We start from the raw sequence: 24,518 nt of genomic DNA, 5'->3' as shown, positions 1-24,518 counted from the left end.
AGGCTGCAACCGTTACGCAAAGATGAAGCAGCTTGCCTAAGCCGTCGGCACACGGACCGTGAAATCGAAGTCAACGTTGAGCGCGCCGAGTTTCTGACGCCATAGCGTGGAAAAAGAACGATGGGAAGTCTTTCTGAAATTGTAGAGCAAAATCAAGCATGAAGGTATTCTGAACGTGCATGTGGACGTAGGCCAATAGATCAATAGATGGAACAACACCGCCTACGTCACATGCACGCCATCTCTTTTCAGATGCAGACGCCATATTGGATTTGAGATAAAGACCATATTTGGTGAGTTTTATAACTTACGTCCTACGAATATATTCGATTTCAGAGTACCAGCAAACTGGTCTCTCGAAAACCCGTCGTTTATTAGTATGATTTGTTGTGGTAAAATGATGGGAAACATCATATAGGTGATTAAAGACTTTGCGAATTGTAACTTACACGTTATGAAAGAAAGTCGTTTCAAAGTGAAGGCACACTGAAGAATCATCAAAAATACTTTTATCTTGGCACGATTTGTTATAACTAAACGTCAGGTAGTAACATATCTGTGATTAAAGCCTTCAGAAGATCGTAACATACGCGACAAGGTCCCACGTTGCGCAAGTACAGGTAGTGTAATGGCCAGAGATGCAGAGTTGTAAATTGATGCGTTTTGTGTTGCAGGTTCGCGTCTCATTATATCCAAATTGTTACGAGTATTATTATTATTATTTTACTCACATCACGCATTCTAATACGTTCTGAGAGTTCCTTATTAATTCAACACATGTATATTTTATAATATTCGATGATATGTACGTATGATTGTACTCTCTCTCTCAGTAATATATATTTGTTAGCTTTATCTGAAAGAGAGCTTGCACTACTTGCTGGAATATACACTCCTGGAAATTGAAATAAGAACACCGTGAATTCATTGTCCCAGGAAGGGGAAACTTTATTGACACATTCCTGGGGTCAGATACATCACATGATCACACTGACAGAACCACAGGCACATAGACACAGGCAACAGAGCATGCACAATGTCGGCACTAGTACAGTGTATATCCACCTTTCGCAGCAATGCAGGCTGCTATTCTCCCATGGAGACGATCGTAGAGATGCTGGATGTAGTCCTGTGGAACGGCTTGCCATGCCATTTCCACCTGGCGCCTCAGTTGGACCAGCGTTCGTGCTGGACGTGCAGACCGCGTGAGACGACGCTTCATCCAGTCCCAAACATGCTCAATGGGGGACAGATCCGGAGATCTTGCTGGCCAGGGTAGTTGACTTACACCTTCTAGAGCACGTTGGGTGGCACGGGATATATGCGGACGTGCATTGTCCTGCTGGAACAGCAAGTTCCCTTGCCGGTCTAGGAATGGTAGAACGATGGGTTCGATGACGGTTTGGATGTACCGTGCACTATTCTGTGTCCCCTTGACGATCACCAGTGGTGTACGGCCAGTGTAGGAAATCGCTCCCCACACCATGATGCCGGGTGTTGGCGCTGTGTGCCTCGGTCGTATGCAGTCCTGATTGTGGCGCTCACCTGCACGGCGCCAAACACGCATACGACCATCATTGGCACCAAGGCAAAAGCGACTCTCATCGCTGAAGACGACACGTCTCCATTCGTCCCTCCATTCACGCCTGTCGCGACACCACTGGAGGCGGGCTGCACGATGTTGGGGCGTGAGCGGAAGACGGCCTAACGGTGTGCGGGACCGTAGCCCAGCTTCATGGAGACGGTTGCGAATGGTCCTCGCCGATACCCCAGGAGCAACAGTGTCCCTAATTTGCTGGGAAGTGGCGGTGCGGTCCCCTACGGCACTGCGTAGGATCCTACGGTCTTGGCGTGCATCCGTGCGTCGCTGCGGTCCGGTCCCAGGTCGACGGGCACGTGCACCTTCCGCCGACCACTGGCGACAACATCGATGTACTGTGGAGACCTCACGCCCCACGTGTTGAGCAATTCGGCGGTACGTCCACCCGGCCTCCCGCATGCCCACTATGCGCCCTCGCTCAAAGTCCGTCAACTGCACATACGGTTCACGTCCACGCTGTCGCGGCATGCTACCAGTGTTAAAGACTGCGATGGAGCTCCGTATGCCACGGCAAACTGGCTGACACTGACGGCGGCGGTGCACAAATGCTGCGCAGCTAGCGCCATTCGACGGCCAACACCGCGGTTCCTGGTGTGTCCGCTGAGCCGTGCGTGTGATCATTGCTTGTACAGCCCTCTCGCAGTGTCCGGAGCAAGTATGGTGGGTCTGACACACCGGTGTCAATGTGTTCTTTTTTCCATTTCCAGGAGTGTATTTTGCACTTTCTCGTTTTGTCTTGTATTTGACATGTCGCAAAGATTCTGTTGCTGAATAGATGTAGCGATCAAATAATAATGACTTTAGGGTTTTACTGAAATGTGACACTGTTGAAAAAATTTTTCTCTATGTGGAAGACTACTGTTAATTTGTACTGGACTAATTTGTATTCAATGGCACTTTTGTAAGCTAATGTCCTTACTAATTGTACGTGAAACTTTCCTTTTTGTCTTACAACTTGCTCATGGTTATTCAAGTTTTTATTCGTGTATTCTACAGACAGAAAACCATGACTAGCCAATGGACAAGCGAGGCAATGTGCATTTTAATATGTTGATGTAGGAATTTTACTCCGGCCGTCTGTGACCGAGCGGTTCTAGGCGCTTCAGTCCAGAACCGAGATGCCACTATGGTCGCAGGTTCGAATCCTGTCTCGGACATGGATGTGTGTGAGGTCCTTAGGTTAATTAGGTTTAAGTAGTTCTATGTCTAGGGGACTGATGACCTCAGATGTTAAGTCCCATAGTGCTAGAGCTATTTGAACCATTTTTAGGAATCTTACGCCCGTCCATTTCGTAAACAAACTGTGTGATTTGTGAGAAAGGTAGAGCTGAGAACTGCCGCTGGAGCACACTGTAATCGCGTATGTCACATTAAGACAGGTCGCTGCACATCACATCAGCTTTCAGCAGCTCGGTGTATCCGGCATGCTCAAGGGTGACGTCCAAATGTGCGGTTCGTGTGACGACGGCTTCAGGATAGATTAGCGTGGCGAGGTGTATCAGATCACTGTCTGAAGTGAAGACAACAACAACAATAACATATATCTGATTTGGCAATTAGAAGACGTTGAAGGTCGCGGAATATTTCCAACACTGTGGTCACATGAATAATTTTCTGCAAAGATAGTGCAATCAACGCTTCCAAATGTTAAAACGGCATTAAGAAAGGAACTAACCGTTGAGGACTAACTTATAAAGAGAAAGGATGAATGTAAACTGTAGAGTAGGCGTGACTAAATTGATGACTGGATGACGATAACATAGTAAATGGTGAGAACAGTATAATGCTTAGAATATATGATTCCGATTCCATATAGCTTTTATTTTCCTTAAAACCCATGTTGGTATAGTTGCTGTGGAAGCATTCTTGCACTTGGAAATACGTTTTTGTCTCCATATGAATTGCTTTTTGCAGATGCCGCTTTAATTTAGGGCGTACATCAGCAGTTGCTGACTAATTACAGGTAAATTTCGAAACAGGCGCGAAACCGAGGGCCAGCAGGTGGTAGTGTGGCAGTCGGCCGCACGCGGCGCCACGGGTGTAGGGTGTGCACCCTGCGTCTGCCAGCATCCGAATCGATACTTGCGTCAGCTCATATCTAACTTATACTGACGAAGGATAAATCTAAACTGTAGAGTAGGCATCACTAAATTGATGACTGTATGACGATAACATAATAAATCGACTTATAGTGACGAAGGATGAATGTAAACTGTAGAGTAGGTATGACTCAATTGATGACTGGATGACGATAACATAATAAATGGTGAGAACAGTATAATGCTTAGAATTATTCCGATTCCATATAGCTTTTATTTTCCTTAAAACCTATGTTGGTATAGTTGCTGTAGAAGCATTATTGCAGTTGCAAATACGTTTTTGACTTCATATGGTTTTTTGCAGATACCGGTTATATTTAGGGCGTACATCAGCGGTGTTTTGAAACAGGCGTCAAACCAGGGGCCTGCAGGTAGTAGTGTTGGAGTCGGCTACATGTGGCGCCACTTTCTAGGGTGCGCACTCTCCATCTGCCAGCATTCGGATCGATACTTGCGTCACCTCCTATCTAACTTATACTGACAAAGGCTAAATCTAAACTGTAGAGTAGGCATGCTTAAATTGATGACTGGATGACGATAACATAATAAAAGGACTTATAGCGACGAAGGATGAATTTAAACTGTACCGTAGGTATGACTAAACTGACAACTGGATGACGATAACACAATAAATGGTGACAACAGTATAATGCTTAGAATATATGATTCTGATTCCATATAGCTTTCCTTAAAACCCATGTCGGTATAGTTGCTGTGGAAGCATTCTTGCACTTGGAAATACGTTTTTGACTCCATATGAATGGCTTTTTGCAGATGCCGCTTTAATTTAGGGCGTACATCAGCAGTTGCTGACTAATTACAGGTAAATTTCGAAACAGGCGCGAAACCGAGGGCCAGCAGGTAGCAGTGTGGCAGTCGGCTGCACGCGGCGCCACGAGTGTAGGGTGTGCACCCTCCATCTGCCAGCATCCGAATCAATACTTGCGTCAGCTCATATCTAACTTATAGTGACAAAGGATGGATGTAAACTGTAGAAATGGTTCAAATGGCTCTGAGCACTATGCGACTTAACTTCTGAGGTCATCAGTCGCCTAGAACGTAGAACTAATTAAACCTAACTAACCTAAGGACATCACACACATCCATGCCCGGGGCAGGATACGAACCTGCGACCGTAGTAGTCGCTCGGTTCCAGACTATAGCGTCTAGAACTCCACAGTCACTCTGGCCGGCTAAACTGTAGAGTAGGCATGACTAAATAGATGACTGGATGATGATAACATAATAAATTGACTTATAATGACAAAGGACGAATGTAAACTGTAGAGTAGGCATGAATAAATTGATGACTGGATGATGATAACATATTAAATGGTGAGAACAGTGTAATGCTTAGAATATATGATTCCGATTCCATATAGCTTTTATTTTCCTTAAAACCCATGTTGGTATAGTTGCTGTGGAAGCATTATTGCAGTTGCAAATACTTTTCTGACTCCATATGAATAACTTTTTGCAGATGCCGCTTTTATCTAGGGCGCGCATCAGCGGTTGTTGAGGAATTACAGGTAAATTTGGAAACAGGCGTCATACCGGGGGCCTCCAGGTAGTAGTGTGCCAACCGCCTGCACGCGGCGCCATGGGTCCGGCGGCCGCACCCTCCGTCTGCCAGCATCCGGATCGATACTTGCGTCAGCTCCTATCTAACTCATAATGACAAAGGATGAATGTAAACTGTAGAAATGGTTCAAATGGATCTGAGCACTATGCGACTTAACCTCTGAGGTCATCAGTTACCTAGAACGTAGAACTAATTAAACCTGACTAACCTAAGGACGTCACACACATCCATGCCCAAGGCAGGATTCGAACCTGCGACCGTAGCGGTCGCACGGTTCCAGACTGTAGCGCCTAGAACCGCACGGCCACTCCACCCGACTAAACTGTAAAGTAGGCATGACTAAATAGATGGCTGGATGACTATAACATAATAAATGGACTTATAATGAATGACAAAGGTTGAATGCAAACTGCAGAGTAGGCATGACTTAATTGATGACAGGATGACGATAACATAGTAAATGGTGAGAACAGTACAATGCTTAGAATATATGATTCCAGTTCCATATAGCTTTTATTTTCCTTAAAACCCATGTTGGTATAGTTGCTGTGGAAGCATTATTGTAGTTGCAAATACGTTTATCACTGCGTATTAATTGCTTTTTGCAGATGCCGCTTTTATTTAGGGTGCACATCAGTGGTTGCTGAGGAATTACAGGTAAATCTCGGAACAGGTGCCAAACCGGGGGCCAGCAGGTAGTAGTGTGGCAGTTGGCCGCACGCGGCGCCACGGGTGTAGGGTGTGCACCCTCCGTCTGCCAGCATCCGGATCGATACTTGCGTCACCTCCTATCTAACTTATACTGACAAAGGATGAATGTAAATTGTAGAGTAGGCATGACTAAATTGATGACTGGATGACGATGACGTAATAAATGGTGAGAACAGTATAATATTTAGAATATATGATTCCGACTCCAGATAGCTTTTATATTTCCATATAGCCTGCAGGTAGTAGTGTGTCAGTCGGCCGCGCGCGGCGCCACGGGTCTAGCGGCCGCACCCTGCGTCTGCCAGCATCCGGATCGATACTTGCGTCAGCTCCTATCTAACTTATACTGACAAAGAATGAATATAAACTGTAGAGTAGGAATGACTAAATTGATAACTGGTTGACGATAACATAATAAATGGTGAGAACAGTATAATGCTTAAAATATATGATTCCGTTTCCATACAGCTTTTATATTTCCGTATAGCCTGCAGGTATTAGTTTGTCAGTCGGCCGCGCGCGGCGCCACGGGTCCTGCGTGCGCACGCTCCGAGTGCCAGCATCCGGATCGATACTTGCGCCAGCTCATATCTAGTCCCTGGCTGCGGCTGCGGCCGGGCTGACACTCGAGCACCGGCGACAGCGGCGAAGACAGGGACAGGCTGCCTCTGCTGCTGCCGCTCGCCCCGGCAGACTGACACTGCACGGCAGTTCGCACTGAGCCGCCGGTGAGTGTGACGTTACTACGCTTTTCTTATTTACTGTAAAAAAATGTCTCATTCAGTTCTAGTATACGCAGCTAAAGATCCAGTTCAATTTATACTTCATACTTAGTGGTTGCGCTTACGGTTTCTGAAGATCTAACATAAAATTTCTATATCCATTCGTTAAGTATTACTGAAATAGATGCCTTGGAGATCATTTCGCAACGTGTAGCTGAGGATTTCCTCAGCCACTGAATTAAAAAAAAAAAAAAAAAAGCATGTGACTTGGCAGGTCCCGTACTAGTTAATGTGCACCATAAGGAATCAAACGTTAATGAGTCCCGATCTCGTATATTTCCACATCTAAGAATTGGAATTATTATTCATGTAAGGCTTAGTCGTTAAATACAATTGTGTTCAAAAGTTAACAACGGAAGTAACTTTCGCGTGGTGTTTCATTGCCGAGTAATACTATTCAATGAAATATGGATGATACGTGGTACGAACTGCTACATCTGCATCCATACTCCGCAAGCCACCTGACGGTGTGTGGCGGAGGGTACTGCGAGTACCTCTATCTGTTCTCCCTTCTATTCCAGTCTCGTATTGTTCATTCATGGAAAGAAAGATTGTCGGTATGCCTCTGTGTGGGCTCTGATCTCTCTGATTTTATCCTCATGGTCTCTTCGCGAGATATACATGGGAGGGAGCAATATACTGCTTGACGCCTCAGTGAAGTTATGTTCTCGAAATTTCAACAAAAGCCCGTACCTAGATATTGAGCGTCTCTCTTGCAGAGTCTTCCACTGGAATTTATCTATCAAATCCGTAATGCATTCGCGATTATTAAACGATCCTGTAACGAAGTGCGCTGCTCTCCGTTGGATCTTCTCTATCTCTTCTATCATCCCTATCTGGCACGGGTCCCACACCCGTGAGCAGTATTCAAGTGGGCGAACAAGTGTACTGTAACCTACTTCATTTGTTTTCGGATTGCATTTCCTTAGGATTCTTCCAATGAATCTCAGTCTGGCATCTGCTTCACCGACGATTAATTTTATATTGTCATTCCATTTTAAATCACTCCTAATGCCTACTCCCAGATAATTTATGGAATTAACTGCTTGCCGGCCGCTATGGCCGAGCGGTTCTAGGCGCTTCAGTCTGGAACCGCGCGACCGCTACGGTCGCAGGTTCGAATCCTGCCTCAGGCATGGATGTGTGTGATGTCCTTAGGTTAGTTAGGTTTAAGTAGTTCTAAGTTCTGGGGGACTGGTGACCTGAGATGTTAAGTCCCATAGTGCTCAGAGCAATTTGAACCATTATTATGACTTTTGAACACTTTAAGGTAAACACATTGTTCGTTCTCTATCAAATGGTTCAAATGGCTCTGAGCACTATGGGACTCAACTTCTGAGGTCATCAGTCCATCAGTCCCCTAGAACTTAGAACTACTTAAACCTAACTAACCTAAGGACATCACACAAATCCATGCCCGAGGCAGGATTCGAACCTGCGACCGTAGCGGTCTCGCGGTTCCAGACTGTAGCGCCTAGAACCGCACGGCCACTCCGGCCGGCTCGTTCTCTATCAAAATCTTTCATCTGCTAACTATGCCTATCAGTAGTTAGCGCCTTCAGTAGTTAGAATCTTTCATTTAGCTGGCAGTATTGGCGCTCGCTGTATTGCAGTAGTCCGAGTAACGAAGATTTTTGTGAGGTAAGTGATTCATGAAGGGTATAGGTTATCGTTAGTCAGGGCCATTCTTTTGTAGGGATTTTTGAAAGTCAGATTGCGTTGCCCTAAAAAATATTGTGTGTCAGTTTAGTGATGATCAGAATAAGTAAAGAGAGAAATGTCTGAGTACGTTCAGTTTTGCTCAGCTGTTTGAAAATCAAATAACGTAGAAGTTTAAAAGCACAGTCATTCTTAATTTTTAAAGGGGAAGTTTCACCATGTATGTGTGGTCCAAGTTTCATCGAGCTATCTTACTTAGCAGTGACGCATCATGCAATAGTTACTTTCGTCCGTAAGTTTTGCACAACACTATATTATGGATCTGGCAGTGTGGTGTATTAGAGCCTTTTGGAGACCCTTCACATTCTGCCATACATATGAGGCAGCACCTGAACTACACTTTCTCCAGTCGATGGCTCGGTAATAGTAGTACAACAGCTAGCCACCACGACCCCTAGAACACTTATTGTGGTATTAGCTTAAAACTGAAGAATGGCACAGAAGAGTTGAGCTGTTAAGTCGCATCATGGATGATCTCACAGAATCGTGTTGGGTAAAAATAGAGAGCGTGTATTCGAGAAAGACTTAGACACCATTCTACTGCCGCCATGTCGTCTCCCGTAGGGCTCGTGAATGTACGACTGCAATGATTAGCGCACGTACATTGCCGCACAGACAGTCATCTTCCCCTCACGCTATACGCGAATGGAACAGGACTGAAAAATGATGTCTGTACGATGTATGCTCCGCCATACACTTTACAGCAGGTTTCGAGGAGTATGTGTAGATGTAGCTCTGTTAAAGAATATAAAAACGTATTACGACTTGCATCGCAACATATTCTTATGACAGGACGAAAGTATAAATTGAGTTTGACTGTGGACATCCTGACATATGAATATCGTTAGAAATGTAATACGAACTGTTTTAGATTTGTAAAATAAATAAGTAACGCATACGTGCCTCCAAACCTCCTTTGAGAAAACAGAGTTTATAAATAATTTCTTATCAGCGCCCAGAGAGGTAGTTGTACATGACGGAAAAAAATGAGGCGGGCACGGATGTTCACTCAGGAGACTGGACGGAACGACTGAGCCTGTAAATGTAGGATGAACAAGATGGAAGTGACGTAATGCCAGACTAAAGGTTTCCGCGACAAGCAGTTCGTGTAGTTTAGCCCAAAGCTAAGACACTGTTGTCCAGTCATAAGACCAGAGGCACTGTACACAGCCGAACGCCACCCAGTTGATAGGGATGGTCTCAAAGAGACGTCAGAGGACACAGAAAGAAAAATCTGAAGAAGAGAGGCAGTTTTCGTCCCCCCCTCCCCCTTAACCACAGAAGTTGTCTGTATCCTACAGATACTTAGCCGCTATCGGTGTCGGTAGAGGAGGTGTATTAACTACATGTTTCGTCATAAAGTTGACACTACTTGGAGACAACATTATCGGACAGTTCCATCAAAGGGGCTTCCGTTGACGACTACCAGACAGTCCTTCCTATCACAGATTTATTTTTCGATACCAGTTTGCTAAAACCCTGCCTAGCACATTGAGTAGGTAAATAGGATCACTCAGTTCACCATTTTAAATATAAGACTTTTTGCTACTGAAATGTCGTGTGACTAGGGGCCCCCCGTCGGGTAGACCGTTCGCCGGGTGCTAATCTTTCAAGTTGACGCCACTTCGGCGACTTGCGCGTCGATGGGGATGAAATGATGATGATGATGACAACACAACACACAGTCCCTGAGCGGAGAAAATCTCTGATCCAGCCGGAATCGAACCCGGGCCCATAGGATTGACATTCTGTCGCGCTGATCACTCAGCTACCAGGGGCGAACGTTTTTGCTACTGTCATTAATAGTAAACGTCCCGCAGATAGGAGCCGACTAAACTGCTCGGTACTTAACGGACGATTTTTCAGTTGTCTTCTCGCTACTGGCACTCGCACCGTGATCTAGGTGTAGAGTTTCTTATTATATACCAGCTTTCGGTCTCAGCCACTGCTAAAATTTTAAATAAAAATTACCAGCAATATCACTAGGATTCCTGCCATAAGGAATCGTCTGGGTTCTGGCAACGGCCTTGTTAAGGAGGTTGGAGGATCAGAAAGAGGTTCAAGGTACCCTCCTGTCCTTGGGATGGAAACTGTCCCTAAAACGAGGAAGAATCAGTAGTGATCAATGACATGAGGATAATGGAAACCATTGGATTAAATACACTCCTGGAAATGGAAAAAAGAACACATTGGCACCGGTGTGTCAGACCCACCATACTTGCTCCGGACACTGCGAGAGGGCTGTACAAGCAATGATCACACGCACGGCACAGCGGACACAACAGGAACCGCGGTGTTGGCCGTCGAATGGCGCTAGCTGCGCAGCATTTGTGCACCGCCGCCGTCAGTGTCAGCCAGTTTGCCGTGGCATACGGAGCTCCATCGCAGTCTTTAACACTGGTAGCATGCCGCGACAGCGTGGACGTGAACCGTATGTGCAGTTGACGGACTTTGAGCGAGGGCGTATAGTGGGCATGCGGGAGGCCGGGTGGACGTACCGCCGAATTGCTCAACACGTGGGGCGTGAGGTCTCCACAGTACATCGATGTTGTCGCCAGTGGTCGGCGGAAGGTGCACGTGCCCGTCGACCTGGGACCGGACCACAGCGACGCACGGATGCACGCCAAGACCGTAGGATCCTACGCAGTGCCGTAGGGGACCGCACCGCCACTTCCCAGCAAATTAGGGACACTGTTGCTCCTGGGGTATCGGCGAGGACCATTCGCAACCGTCTCCATGAAGCTGGGCTACGGTCCCGCACACCGTTAGGCCGTCTTCCGCTCACGCCCCAACATCGTGCAGCCCGCCTCCAGTGGTGTCGCGACAGGCGTGAATGGAGGGACGAATGGAGACGTGTCGTCTTCAGCGATGAGAGTCGCTTCTGCCTTGGTGCCAATGATGGTCGTATGCGTGTTTGGCGCCGTGCAGGTGAGCGCCACAATCAGGACTGCATACGACCGAGGCACACAGGGCTTTGCCAGCCGGAGTGGCCAAGCGGTTCTAGGCGCTACAGTCTGGAACCGCTCGACCGCTCCGGTCGCAGGTTCGAATCCTGCCTCGGGCATGGATGTGTGTGATGTCCTTAGGTTAGTTAGGTTTAAGTAGTTCTAAGTTCTAGGGGACTGGTGACCTTAGAAGTTAAGTCCCATAGTACTCGGAGGCACACAGGGCCAACACCCGGCATCATGGTGTGGGGAGCGATCTCCTACACTGGCCGTACACCACTGGTGATCGTCGAGGGGACACTGAATAGTGCACGGTACATCCAAACCGTCATCGAACCCATCGTTCTACCATTCCTAGACCGGCAAGGGAACTTGCTGTTCCAACAGGACAATGCACGTCCGCATGTATCCCGTGCCAGCCAACGTGCTCTAGAAGGTGTAAGTCAACTACCCTGGCCAGCAAGATCTCCGGATCTGTCCCCCATTGAGCATGTTTGGGACTGGATGAAGTGTCGTCTCACGCGGTCTGCACGTCCAGCACGAACGCTGGTCCAACTGAGGCGCCAGGTGGAAATGGCATGGCAAGCCGTTCCACAGGACTACATCCAGAATCTCTACGATCGTCTCCATGGGAGAATAGCAGCCTGCATTGCTGCGAAAGGTGGATATACACTGTACTAGTGCCGACATTGTGCATGCTCTGTTGCCTGTGTCTATGTGCCTGTGGTTCTGTCAGTGTGATCATGTGATGTATCTGACCCCAGGAATGTGTCAATAAAGTTTCCCCTTCCTGGGACAATGAATTCACGGTGTTCTTATTTCAATTTCCAGGAGTGTATATATGAAGTGTGTCCTCAGGACACGTGACCCGAGGGTGAAAAAGTGTCATGATGCTGTCTCCATTGGAAAAAGATTCCAGATTATTCCCCAACAGATTATTCCCCAACAGATCATTCACCCATCGGGGTATTCTCCCATTTGGATCTTCGGGAGGGGACAGACAAAGAGGGGGAAAGGGGGGATTGCTGGCCATTGTGGCCGAGCGGTTCTAGGCGCTTCAGTCTGGAACCGCGCGACTGCAACGGTCGCGGATTCGAATCATGACTTGGGCATGGATGTGTGTGATGTCCTTCGGTTAGTTATCGCTACGGTCGCAGGTTCGAATCCTGCCTCGGGCATGGATGTGTGTGATGTCCTTAGGTTAGTTAGGTTAAAGTAGTTCTAAGTTCTAGGGGACTGTTCACCTCAGAAGTTAAGTCCCATAGTGCTCAGAGCCATTTGAACCATTTGAACCTCAGGTTAGTCAGTTTTAAGTAGTTCTAAGTTCTAGGGGACTGATGACATCAGATGTTAAGTCCCATAGTGCTCAGAGCCATTTGACCCATTTGAAGAGGGGATGTGGAGTGACTATGAGAAAAGTGTTGATAACCGACGGAAGAATAAATACATATCGGAGCGTAGAATATTACAGATTTGGATGTGCTAGAGAAGCTATAAAACCTGGAAATGGAAATGCAAAGACTCAATCTAGATATATTGGAGCTCAGAGAAGTGGAATGGAAAACAGAAAAAGATTTATGTTCAAAATAATGTGGATAGTATCAAAAACAGCAGAAAATTGTACAACAGGAGTAGGAATCCAGAATGAGATTTTCACTCTGCAGCGAAGTGTGCGCTGATATGAAACTTTCTGGCAGATTAAAACTGTGTGCCCGACCCAGACTCGAACTCGGGACCTTTGCCTTTCGCGGGCAAGTGCTCTACCATCAGAGCTACAGGAGTAGGAATCGTTCTGAATTGGAGGATATGTCAAAGAGTGAGTTACATTTAATAAGTGGGTGATAGGATCATTGTCATCAAAATCGGCAGATAACCAAGGCCAACAACGATTATTCATGTATACATATCGACTTCACTAGCAGAAGGTGAAGAGAGAGAGAGGGACAAAATATATAAGGGCACCGAGCGATTAACTCATTACCGTATGCAAAGGAATGTGACAGGGGAAGTAATTGAAGACGATGTCAGCGGGGAATATGGGTTCTGTAATACGAATGAGAAAACAGGAAGATTAATAGAGTACTGCAACAAATTTCAGCTAGTGATAGCAAAGGTACTGTTGAAAAATCACAAGAGAAGGAGGTATATGTGAAAATCACGTGGAGACAAGATGGTCAGATAGAGATTCAGAAGTAAGATATTGGACTGCAAGGCTTACACATGAGCAGATATATACTCTGCCCACAATTAAGTAAAGATGAAGAGTAGATTATAAAAAAATGGCTCTGAGCACTATTGGACTTAACTTCTGAGGTCATCAGTCCCCTAGAACTTAGAAATACTTAAACCTAACTAACCTAAGGACATCACACACATCCATGCCCGAGGCAGGATTCGAACCTGCGTCCGTAGCGGACGCTCGCTTCCAGACTTCCAGACTGTAGCGCCTAGAACCGCTCGGTCACCCCGACCGGCAGAGTAGATTATACTTTAAGAGAATAGTGAGCAAGAATCAACGTGGAAAAAACTGAGTTTTCGAAATATTGGGGAATGATGATATGTATTTGAAGTTACCTGTGTCTGGAGATACTGCAGTAAAGAATACACCAATAGGCAGTGCATTTGACAAGGAATGAATAGTTTTAAAAAGGGCAATCACAAAAGTTGGACAGACAAATACAGGTAGAAGAAAGCCAACTGCGAAGAAACCTGAGGGTAAAAGTAGAGATACTTCAGTTGATACACGAAGGAAGGATGTACAAACACACACCTGAAAAAAAAATTAAAACAATACATCTCAGTCAGAAATTAAATAAACGGGAAGAGCAGGGAAGGTAAGGGAAATGGCTGAGGAAAATATGAACAAATCAAAATGTTCACCAGAAAGATAGATTAAGCATACCCAAAAGTGAAAGCAATCTTCGGTGAAATTAAAAGCAAAGATGTCATCATTGACAGGCAGGAGGAATTGCGCTCTTAAAAGCAGATGATTGAGCGTACAGCCAGAAAAAATACATTGGAGGCTCCTACGAAGCGGAGGAGCTGTGTGCTGAATCGATAGAAGATGGAATGGAATTTGATTTAGAAGGCAGAGGGGGTCCGCTATCGCAGCCAGAGCTTGACAGACGTTTGGAAGATTTGTTAGCTTACAAGGTGGAGGGCACAATTTCTTCGGAATTTCTAAAATCATTGAGGGAAGTGGCAATTAAACGTCTATTAAAGTTGGCGTGTAAAATCTAAGATTCAGATGGTTCAAATGGCTCTAAGTGCTATAGGACTTAACATCTGAGGTCATCAGCCCCCTAGACTTAGAATTATTTATACCTAATTAACCTAAGAACATCACACACATCCATGCCCGAGGCAGGATTCGAACCTGCGACCGTAGCAGCAGCGCGGTTCCGGACTGAAGCGCCTAGAACCGCTCGGTCATATCGGCCGGCTAGAATCTAAGAGACTGGAGAAATGTCATCCGCGGAACCCTAAGTTAACAACGGCTGATATGTTCGAGAACTATCGCACAGTCAGCTTATATCCGACGCACCGAAGTTGCTGGCAAGCGCGATTTGTTAGATGACGATTAGTTTCACTTTCAGAAAGGTGGAGGCACCAGAGGAGCAGGTCTGACGATACGATTGATAATGGAAGTAACTCAACTCAACTCCTCCCGAACGAGCCATGAAGGCCCAAAGGTACCGACCGGCCGCCGTGTCACCCTCAGCCCACAGGTGTCACTGGATGCGGGTAGGGAGGAGCATGTGGTCAGCACACCGCTCTCCCGGCCGTATGTCAGTTTCCGAGACCGGAGCCGCTGCTTCTCAATCAAGTAGCTCCTCAGTTTGCCTCACAAGGGCTGAGTGCACCCCGCTTGCCAACAGCGCTCGGCAGACGGAATGGTCACCCATCCAAGTGCCAGCCCAACCCGACAGAGCTTAACTTCGGTGATCTGACGGGAACCGATGTTACCACTGCAAGGCCGTTGACGATAATGGAAGTAAGACTGAAGAAAAATCAAAACACGTTTATAAGATCTGTCCACCTAGACAAAGCGTTCGACAACGCTAAATGGTGCAAGACTGAACTGAGAATGATAGAACTTCATCAAGTTACCTTCCATTCAGAGGCTGTTGCACGCAGCGACTGTTATATTGACTTGTAAATAATAGAGTTCAGCTATCAGTCGTCCTTTTGAAGTTTTAGTGGCAGTTCTAGATTTCAGCTAGAAAATAGCCATCCTCAGTGGTACTGAATGAGTATTCAATGAACTGTGGATGCAGCCCGACCAACAGGCATGACATGCATTGGTCAAAAATGATAATGCACTGAGGATGGCTAGTTTCGAGCTGAAATCTAGAACTGCCACTAAAATTTCAAAACGACGGCTGATAGCTGAAATCTATTATTCAATGAACTGTGGATGAAGCCCAACCAACAGGCATTACAAGCATTGGTCAAAAATGATAATGCATTGAGGATGGCTAGTTTATAGCTGAAATCTAGAACTGCCAATAATATTTCAAAAGGACGACTGATAGCTGAAATCTATTATTTACAAGATAATAGAACTTATTAATACGGAAGAACCAAAGATCTACCGGAACCAAGAGGGAACAATAGGAATGGAAGACAAAGAACGAAGAGTTCGAATTAAAAAGGGTATAAGACACGGATGTGCCAACGGCCTTGCCGCCACGTTAACACCCTTCCTATCAGATCACCGAAGATAAAAGCTCTTGGGCTTGGCTAACACTTGGAAGAGTGACCGTCCGAGTTGAGTGCTGTTGGCAAGCAGTGTGCACTCAGACCTTGTGAGGTCAATTGAGAAGCCACTTGGCTGAAAAGTAGGAGCTCCGATCACAAAAACTTACAACGGCTGCGAGGGTGGTGTTCTGACCACATGCTCCTCCATATCCACATCCAGTGACGCCTATCAGGTGAGTATGGCGTGGCGGTCGGTCGGTACCGTTGGGTCTTCGGAGGCCTGTTCGGACGGAGAGACAGAGATGTAGCGTTTCACCCCTATTCTTCTATCTATGCGCGAAAACAATGATGGTAATAAGATAAAGGTTCAAGAGGGGGGGGGGGGGGGCTAGAAATCTGGATGATAGGATGTCAACGATGATATTCGCTAATGATATCGCTGTCTTCGGTGAAGATGTAATAGAATTACAGGACCTGTTGACTGAAATGAACAAAGTAATGCGTACAGAATATAGATTGAGAGTAAATCGAAGAAAGAGATTATCGAAGAAGAAATGAGATTACCGATAAACAAAACATCAAAATTGGTAACCATGAAATAAAGGAAGTACTTCTGCTACCTTTGAAGATGACGAACGAAGCTAACAGGAACAGCAGACTAGCACAAGTGAAGGAGGGCATTCCTGGAGTACTACCGAACATAGTGCTTAGTTCTAGAACAAAATGTCGGAAAATGTACCTTTGGAGCACGGGACTGAATGCTTGTGAATCATTCATTAAGGATAAACTAAAAAAAGAACTGAAGCATTTGACACATGTCGCTGTAGAAGAATGTTGACTGATGTGGACTAATAAGATAAAGGATGAGAAGTTTTTCCGCAGAGTCGGCGAAAATAGGAATATACGGAAAACACAGACAAGAAGAAGTGATTGGATAACAGCATATATGTTAACACATTAGGAAATAACTTCTGCGTCATGGGAGGAGCTCTAGAGGGTAAAACGTGTAGGAGAAGACAGAGATTGCACTACATCCGCTGGCGGACCGCCGGCTGGTGTGGCCGTGCGGTTCTAGGCGCTTCAGTCTGGAGCCGCGCGACCGCTACGGTCGCAGGTTCGAATCCTGCCTCGGACATGGATGTGTGTGATGTCCTTAGGTTAGTTAGGTTTAAGTAGTTCTAAGTTCTAGGGGGCTGATGACCTCAGAAGTTAAGTCCCATAGTGCTCAGAGCCATTTGACCCATTTTTTTTGCACTACATCCAACAATTACTTGAGGATGTAGGGTGCAGGCGCTACTCTGAGACGAAGGGGATGGGGACAAGTGACGATTTTATGGTGATTCGCATCAGACCAGTCAGAAGACTGATGATCCAAAAAAGTAAATAAAACAGTAGAAAAAAGACGAAACAGTCACAACAGTAGAAGAAATCTCTGTTGATCCATCACGGACAGGGACATCGACTGGTTAAGTAATTGTCAATGTCAACGAAATTCACCAACAGCTGTGTAACTTTTTTTTAAGGCTACCAGTTCCAGCATTTCATTATTCCGTCTTCAGGCCCCATATGCATCTCTCCAAACAAACAAAAATGCCATATAGAGCCATAAATCTCTGGGTGTCGTGAACTGAATCGTTACACTTGACAGCAAATTCTGGCCCTACTACATTTTCCTCCCTTCCCTGATCAATTCGCGAATGGCGCGTGAGACCTCCGTTTTAAGTCTAATTAGTCTAGTTGTGGTCATTTCATAGGACGTACATGGGAGAAAATAATTTGTTGGCGGACTCTTGTTGTAATATATGTTCTCGAAAGTTCAACGGTGGTCCTCTCCGTGATGCAAACGCACCTCTTCTACATCTACATACATATCCCGCAACCCATCCTGGGCTTACATTTGAGCAAGATAACACAGGTCTGCACACGTGGAGAGTTTCTGCTGCCTGTCTTCGTGCTTGCCAAACCCCACCTTGACCAGCAAGGGCTCCCAACTGAGAACGTTTGGACCATTATGGGCAGGAAATCCAATCAGCTTGGGATTTTAACGATGTAACGCACCAATTGGACAGAATTAGGCATGATATCCTTCAGGAAAACATACAGTGCCTCCATTACTCAAAACCAAGCCAGCTAACTGCTTGCATAAGGGCCAGAGGTGAAACAACGCGTTATTAACTTGCGCAATTTGTGAAGGTCTTTGTTTTGAATAAATTACCAAATTTGTCTGAAATTATATCATCAGTTTATCTGTACACGTACTTCACATCTACCAATTTCCGTCCCATTCGGATAATTACTTGGTGGCGAGTCTTTTTTTTTCCTTTTTTTGTGGGGTCTTAAGAGTGTAAACCAAAACTGTCGGAAACCAAATTCCTTTACAAAGCCAAAGCCAGAAAAAAGGCTTTTGGTAACAAATCAGAAAATGCACGCGACACGTTCCTTGCAACTGGAAAAGAAACTTCAAAATTAATAAGGCAAACAAAAAGGCAGTGTGGGGTCAGTCAAAAAAGACACCATTTAAAACGAATCTAAGTGCCAGCCCCAAAAGGTCTGCTTTAAAAAGGAAAATAGACAACTGACATTTAACAACCAAGAAATCTGCAGAGAATTTTGAAAATATTTGAAAAACTCCTAAACCGCCCAGAGTCTATAGAAATATTTCCACTCGAAATTCTCAAAAATCCAATCCAGATTCACAATCATGAAACAAAGTGAAAATTTCTGGACAAATTAAAAGATTAAAAGATAACAAAGTATGTGGTGAAGATGGAATTGTTGCAGACATGCTGAAATCAGTTGGCCCAAAGTTATATTGATCATCCAGAGCATTTAGCAAACTGAGAAAATACCAGTGGAGTGTGTTGATATATACACTACGTAAGAAGGAAAACAAAACTGATGTCAACAACCAGCTCAGCAACCGCTGCTTCGCTCACGCTTGCTTAGTAATTACAACAGAAATAATTTTATAAACATATATAAGATTACTGAAAGTTAATGTATTAAAGAATCGTTTCTTGTTATATGTAATTCTGACGAAATCGATTTATCGAGATGACTGTTAAAGAGCTGTTTTAGATTTAGTTCATAAATAGCAAAACCTTCTAAACTTTTCACGATAATTAAGGCCATAGAAGTATGGCCTTTCCAGAAATTACTCCTAATGAAAAAAGGCAGTATGGCAGATGGAGTCGGAGGTTATTGTTAATCCTGCCTTTTGTGTTCTTGTGGTGATATCTCCACAGGGACTTTCATCCTCTGACCGAGAAGTCAAATGTCAGTTTTCATAGATTTAGCGTTAAAAATGTTTTGATGTAACGAAATTTTTCGTAACAGTCTGCCCCCGCTAGCTGAGTCGTCAGCGCGACAGAATGTCAATCCCAAGGGCCCAATTTCTATTCCCGGCTGGGTCGGAGATTTTCTCCGCTCAAGTACTGGGTGTTGTGTTGTCCTAATCATCATCACTTCATCCCCATCGACACGCAAGTCGCCGAAGTGGCGTCAACTCGAAAGACTTGCACCCGGCGAACGGTCTACCCGACGGGAGGCCCTAGTCACACGACATTTACATTTATTTATTTTTTCGTAATAATTTTCAACCCCTATTTCATACCGTAGTAAGATAGTGTTGAATTTAATGAATATAATGAGCGCACAATATGGATTGAGAGTAAATCGAAAAAAGACTGAGGTAATGAGGAGCAGCAAAAGTGTGGCCAGCTATATAAACTTAACGGCAGAACTGGTGACCACGGAGGAGATGAAATGAAGAATTCTGATATCATGATGCACGAAACAAAGAGGATGTAGAAAGCAGATTTACACAAGCAAAGAGGGCATTCCTGGCCGAAAGAAGTATAGTAGTATCAAACATTGGTCATGTTTTGATGAAGAAATTACTGAGAATGTACGTTTGGAACACAGAATTCTATGAAAATAATCGTGGACTGCGGGAAAAATAGAAAAGAAAGAATCGAAGCACTAGAGGTGTGGCAGAAGGATTTTCAAAATTAGGTGGACTGGTGTGAAAGAAATGAAGAGAGGCGACGGGAGGGCCAAGTAGAAAAGACTGACAAGAAGAAGGAGCAGGATGATAGGACAGGCGTTCAGACATTAAAGAATATTCACGGCGCCTGACGACACTCAAGGGAACTTCAGGGGAACAGCATATCCAACAAATAATCGAGGAAGATGGGTTCAAGTGCTACGCTGAGATGAAGAGATTGGCAGAGGGGAGGAAATATTCGGACCAGTCAGAAGAGTGATGACAATAAAGCGGACAGATAACCACCACATACAGAGGGGTCAAAAAAAATGTATCTACTGTTTAAAAGTCCATAACTTGCAAACTAATTGACGGAGTTGTCTCATTTTTGGTGAAAGTGTAGCTTAAAGTCCATCTTAAAGATATCACTGTAGGTGTTCAAAATGGTCACCATTAACATCCACACACAAACGATGCCGCCGAACTGCAGCACGATGATACGACTGCACTGTGTGATATTTGCACATGAATGTACGATGGATTCTCGAAGTTCATCCAATGTGCGTGGCTTTTGTCGATAAACGACGTCCTTTAGTGTTCCCCACAGGTAAAATTCCAGAGGAGTTAGGTCTGGGGAACGTGGTGGATACTCCACAGCACCTCTACGGCCTATCCAACTTCCTGGTAGGTTTTCGTCGAGATACGCCCTAACACGATTTTGGTAGTGGGCTGGGGCACCATGTTGTTGAAAGTAAACTCTTCCGTTTCCATACAAGTCTCGGATGGCAGGTAAAATGGATATCTGAAGCTTCTGAAGGTACACCTTACCAGTAACTGTGCCGTCAAAGAAGAATGGCCCAATCAAGTTTCGGTAAGACAACCCACACCACACATTTACTCCTGGCAAATCCACGGCTTTGTCTACATGGACGTTCGGATTTTCGGCGGCCCAGTAGATGCTATCGTGGCGATTTACTGTGTTATTGAGTTTGAACTGTGCCTCATCAGACCACACAATCATCTCAGCAAACTCTTCATCGTTGCGTACCATGTTAGTAAACCACTCGCAGTACTCCATTCTACGATCTGGGTCGTCCTCGTTCATGGCGTGTAGCAATCGTGGGATGTAGCACTTCCACTTTGCTGTCTTCAAAATTCGCCGAACACTTGAGCGACTCACTCCAGTTTTACGGGCACACTGCCTCACAGACTTCTGTGGCGAGCGAGTGAATTGTAACACACGACGGGAGTTAGCTGGACTTGTTACTGTTACAGGTCGTCCAGATCGTTGTTTGTATACATCTTTAGCAAAGCCTTCGTCTTCAAATTTGTCTCGAATGCGACGAATCGTTAAACGTGTCTGTGGATCTGTTTGATACTCATTTCACCATTGCCGTTGAACCTCAGTAACGTTTTCGTGCTTAAAATACCGCTTCAGAACTGACTTCCTTTCATCGAATGTAAGCCTTGCGCCAGCCATGTTTACTCGAGTAACTAGGTGCAACTATGAACAAAACACTGACTGTCTGGCGACTGTCATCTGACAAAGCAAAACAACGCGATACAGCGCTTGTGTGGCGATTGCCGGAACTACAAACTATTACACTACCAAAGACGACACAACTCCGTCAATTAGTTTGCCAGTTATGGACTTTTAAATAGTGGATACATTTTTGGACTTCTCTGTATAAATATACAAGGCTTACGAACGTCCAACCACGTATACAGCGTGCGGCAAGCCAAGGCGCGTAGCGGTCGCGTGTCGCGTGTAGCGGGTTGCGGGTAGCCGCCTCCGCTGGCAATCAATGGGCGGCGGGAGAGGCGTGCGTCACGGTGTGCGCTGGAGACGTGGTTGGGGGAGGGGGAGGGGAAGGGGGGTGAGTGGTGCAGCTTAGCCGTGCTGTCACCTCTGCGATAGCTTCTATACACGGGGCCCTGAAACACGTCCCTTGACAGCTCGCTTGTAGTTGCCTATATTGCGACTGAGAGGCTGCAGTAGCTGCCACAGTACACGGGCACAACTGACGGCTCCGAAGTATATTTGTAAATGTAGGCAACAGTCAACGTGTATATTAGCCGCCGCATTATAATGTATATGTAAGTACAACAAAGAAAGTTTTCCTTATAATGGAGAGAACAACTTCGGAGAAAATGCACTTGATAGTACATGAAACTCGGAAAAAAGCAACAGCTGACAAAACGTCTATGAGAAGTCGTTCCGCATTGTTACGGTAATAGTGGCATATAAAACGTCGTATAGTAACTTGAACCTAAGCGTACCACAGAACACGCTGTCCACAATCGTAGAGCGAAATAAAGAAAAAGATCTACATCTACATTTATACTCCGCAAGCCACCCAACGGTGGTGGCGGAGGGCACTTTACGTGCCACTGTCATTGCCTCCCTTTCCTGTTCCACTCGCGTGTGGTTCGCGGGAAGAACGACTGCCGGAAAGCCTCCGTGCGCGCTCGAATCTCTCTAATTTTACATTCGTGATCTCCTCGGGAGGTATAAGTAGGGAGAAGCAATATATTCGATACCTCATCCAGAAACGCACCCTCTCGAAACCTGGACAGCAAGCTACACCGCGATGCAGAGCGCCTCTCTTGCAGAGTCTGCCGCTTGAGTTTGCTGAACATCTCCGTAACGCTATCGCGCTTACCAAATAACCCTGTGGCGAAACGCGCCGCTCTTCTTTGGATATTCTCTATCTCCTCCGTCAACCCGACCTGGTACGGATCCCACACTGACGAGCAATACTCAAGTATAGGTCGAACGAGTGGTTTGTAAGCCACCTCCTTTGTTGATGGACTGCTTTTTCTAAGGACTCTCCCAGTGAATCTCAACCTGGTACCCGCCTTACCAACAATTAATTTTATATGATCATTCCACTTCAAATCGTTCCGTACGCGTACTCCCAGATATTTTACAGAAGTAACTGCTACCAGTGTTTGTTCCGCTATCATATAATCATACAATAAAGGATCCTTCTTTCTATGTATTTGCAATACATTACATTTGTCTATGTTCAGGGTCAGTTGCCACTCCCTGCACCAACTGCCTATCCCCTGCAGATCTTCCTGCATTTCGCTGCAATTTTCTAATGCTGCAACTTCTCTGTATACTACAGCATCATCCGCGAAATGCCGCATGGAACTTCCGACGCTATCTACTAATTTGACGGCCCCCACCAACATCGGATATATCCTAGGGCTTAGAATCGACTGACTCGTGTGCAACGGCTGTTCGCACTGAACCCTTCTCCGCGTCAGCCCTCCAGGGCCTCGCTGGAGTATTTGCTACTACCACCAAGATCTGCACCGACGGCGGCTCCAGGCAGGCTCACGCCCAGACCCTTCTGCGGCCACCGCCGAGACCCTCATACTTGTCAGGGCTTCGCGGCAGTTGGGCATTTTGATCACAATAGCCATACATCAACACAATGTCGACCTTTTCCGCAATTGGTTAACGGTCCATTTTAACACAGGTAATGTATCACGAAGCAAATACCGTCCGCACTGGCGGAATGTTACGTGATACACGTACTTATTCGTTTGTGACTATTGCAGCGCCATCTCTCGCAAAGCGAAAAAAGTGGTCCAACTAAAACATTCATACAGGGCTATTACAAATGATTGAAGTGATTTCATAAATTCACTGTAGCTCCATTCATTGACATATGGTCACGACACACTATAGATACGTAGAAAAACTCATAAAGTTTTGTTCGGCTGAAGCCACACTTCAGGTTTCTGCCGCCAGAGCGTTCGAGAGTGCAGTGAGACAAAATGGCGACAGGAGCTGAGAAAGCGTATGTCGTGCTTGAAACGCACTCACATCAGGCACTCATAACAGTGCAACGACACTTCAGGACGAAGTTCAACAAAGATCCACCAACTGCTAACTCCATTCGGCAATGGTATGCGCAGTTTAAAGCTTCTGGATGCCTCTGTAAGGGGAAATCAACGGGTCGGCCTGCAGTGAGGGATGAAACGGTTGAACGCGTGCGGGCAAGTTTCACGCGTAGCCCGCGGAAGTCGACATATAAAGCAAGCAGGGAGCTAAAGGTACCACAGCCGACGGTTTGGAAAATCTTACGGAAAAGGCTAAAGCAGAAGCCTTACCGTTTACAATTGCTACAAGCCCTGACACCCGATGACAAAGTCAAACGCTTTGAATTTTCGGCGCGGTTGCAACAGCTCATGGAAGAGGATGCGTGATTCAGCAACATTTTTTCTTAATGGTGAAGTGAACAGACACAATGTGTGAATCTGGGCTGTAGAGAATCCTCACGCATTCGTGCAGCAAATTCGCAATTCACCAAAAGTTAACGTGTTTTGTGCAATCTCACGGTTTAAGGTTGACGGCCCCTTTTTCTTCTGCGAAGAAAACG

At 45.6% G+C, this 24,518-nt stretch overlaps 1 protein-coding gene across 2 annotated transcripts in view; it reads left to right on the top strand.

The window, feature by feature from the left end:
* The first annotated feature begins 6,611 nt into the window (after positions 1–6,611).
* LOC126187685 (two pore potassium channel protein sup-9) overlaps positions 6,612–24,518 on the top strand; it is an 81,166-nt gene continuing 63,259 nt past the window's right edge. For both annotated transcript variants that reach the window (XM_049928923.1, XM_049928924.1), the window contains exon 1: positions 6,612–6,720. The gene's annotated coding sequence lies outside the window, so the exon portion shown is untranslated. The remainder of the gene's footprint in view (positions 6,721–24,518) is intronic.

The sequence above is a fragment of the Schistocerca cancellata genome, chromosome 5 (genome assembly GCF_023864275.1).
Source record: "Schistocerca cancellata isolate TAMUIC-IGC-003103 chromosome 5, iqSchCanc2.1, whole genome shotgun sequence".
NCBI lineage: Eukaryota > Metazoa > Arthropoda > Insecta > Orthoptera > Acrididae > Schistocerca > Schistocerca cancellata.
Note: the sequence above shows the minus strand (reverse complement) of the source record. Positions and strands in the feature narration are given on the sequence as shown.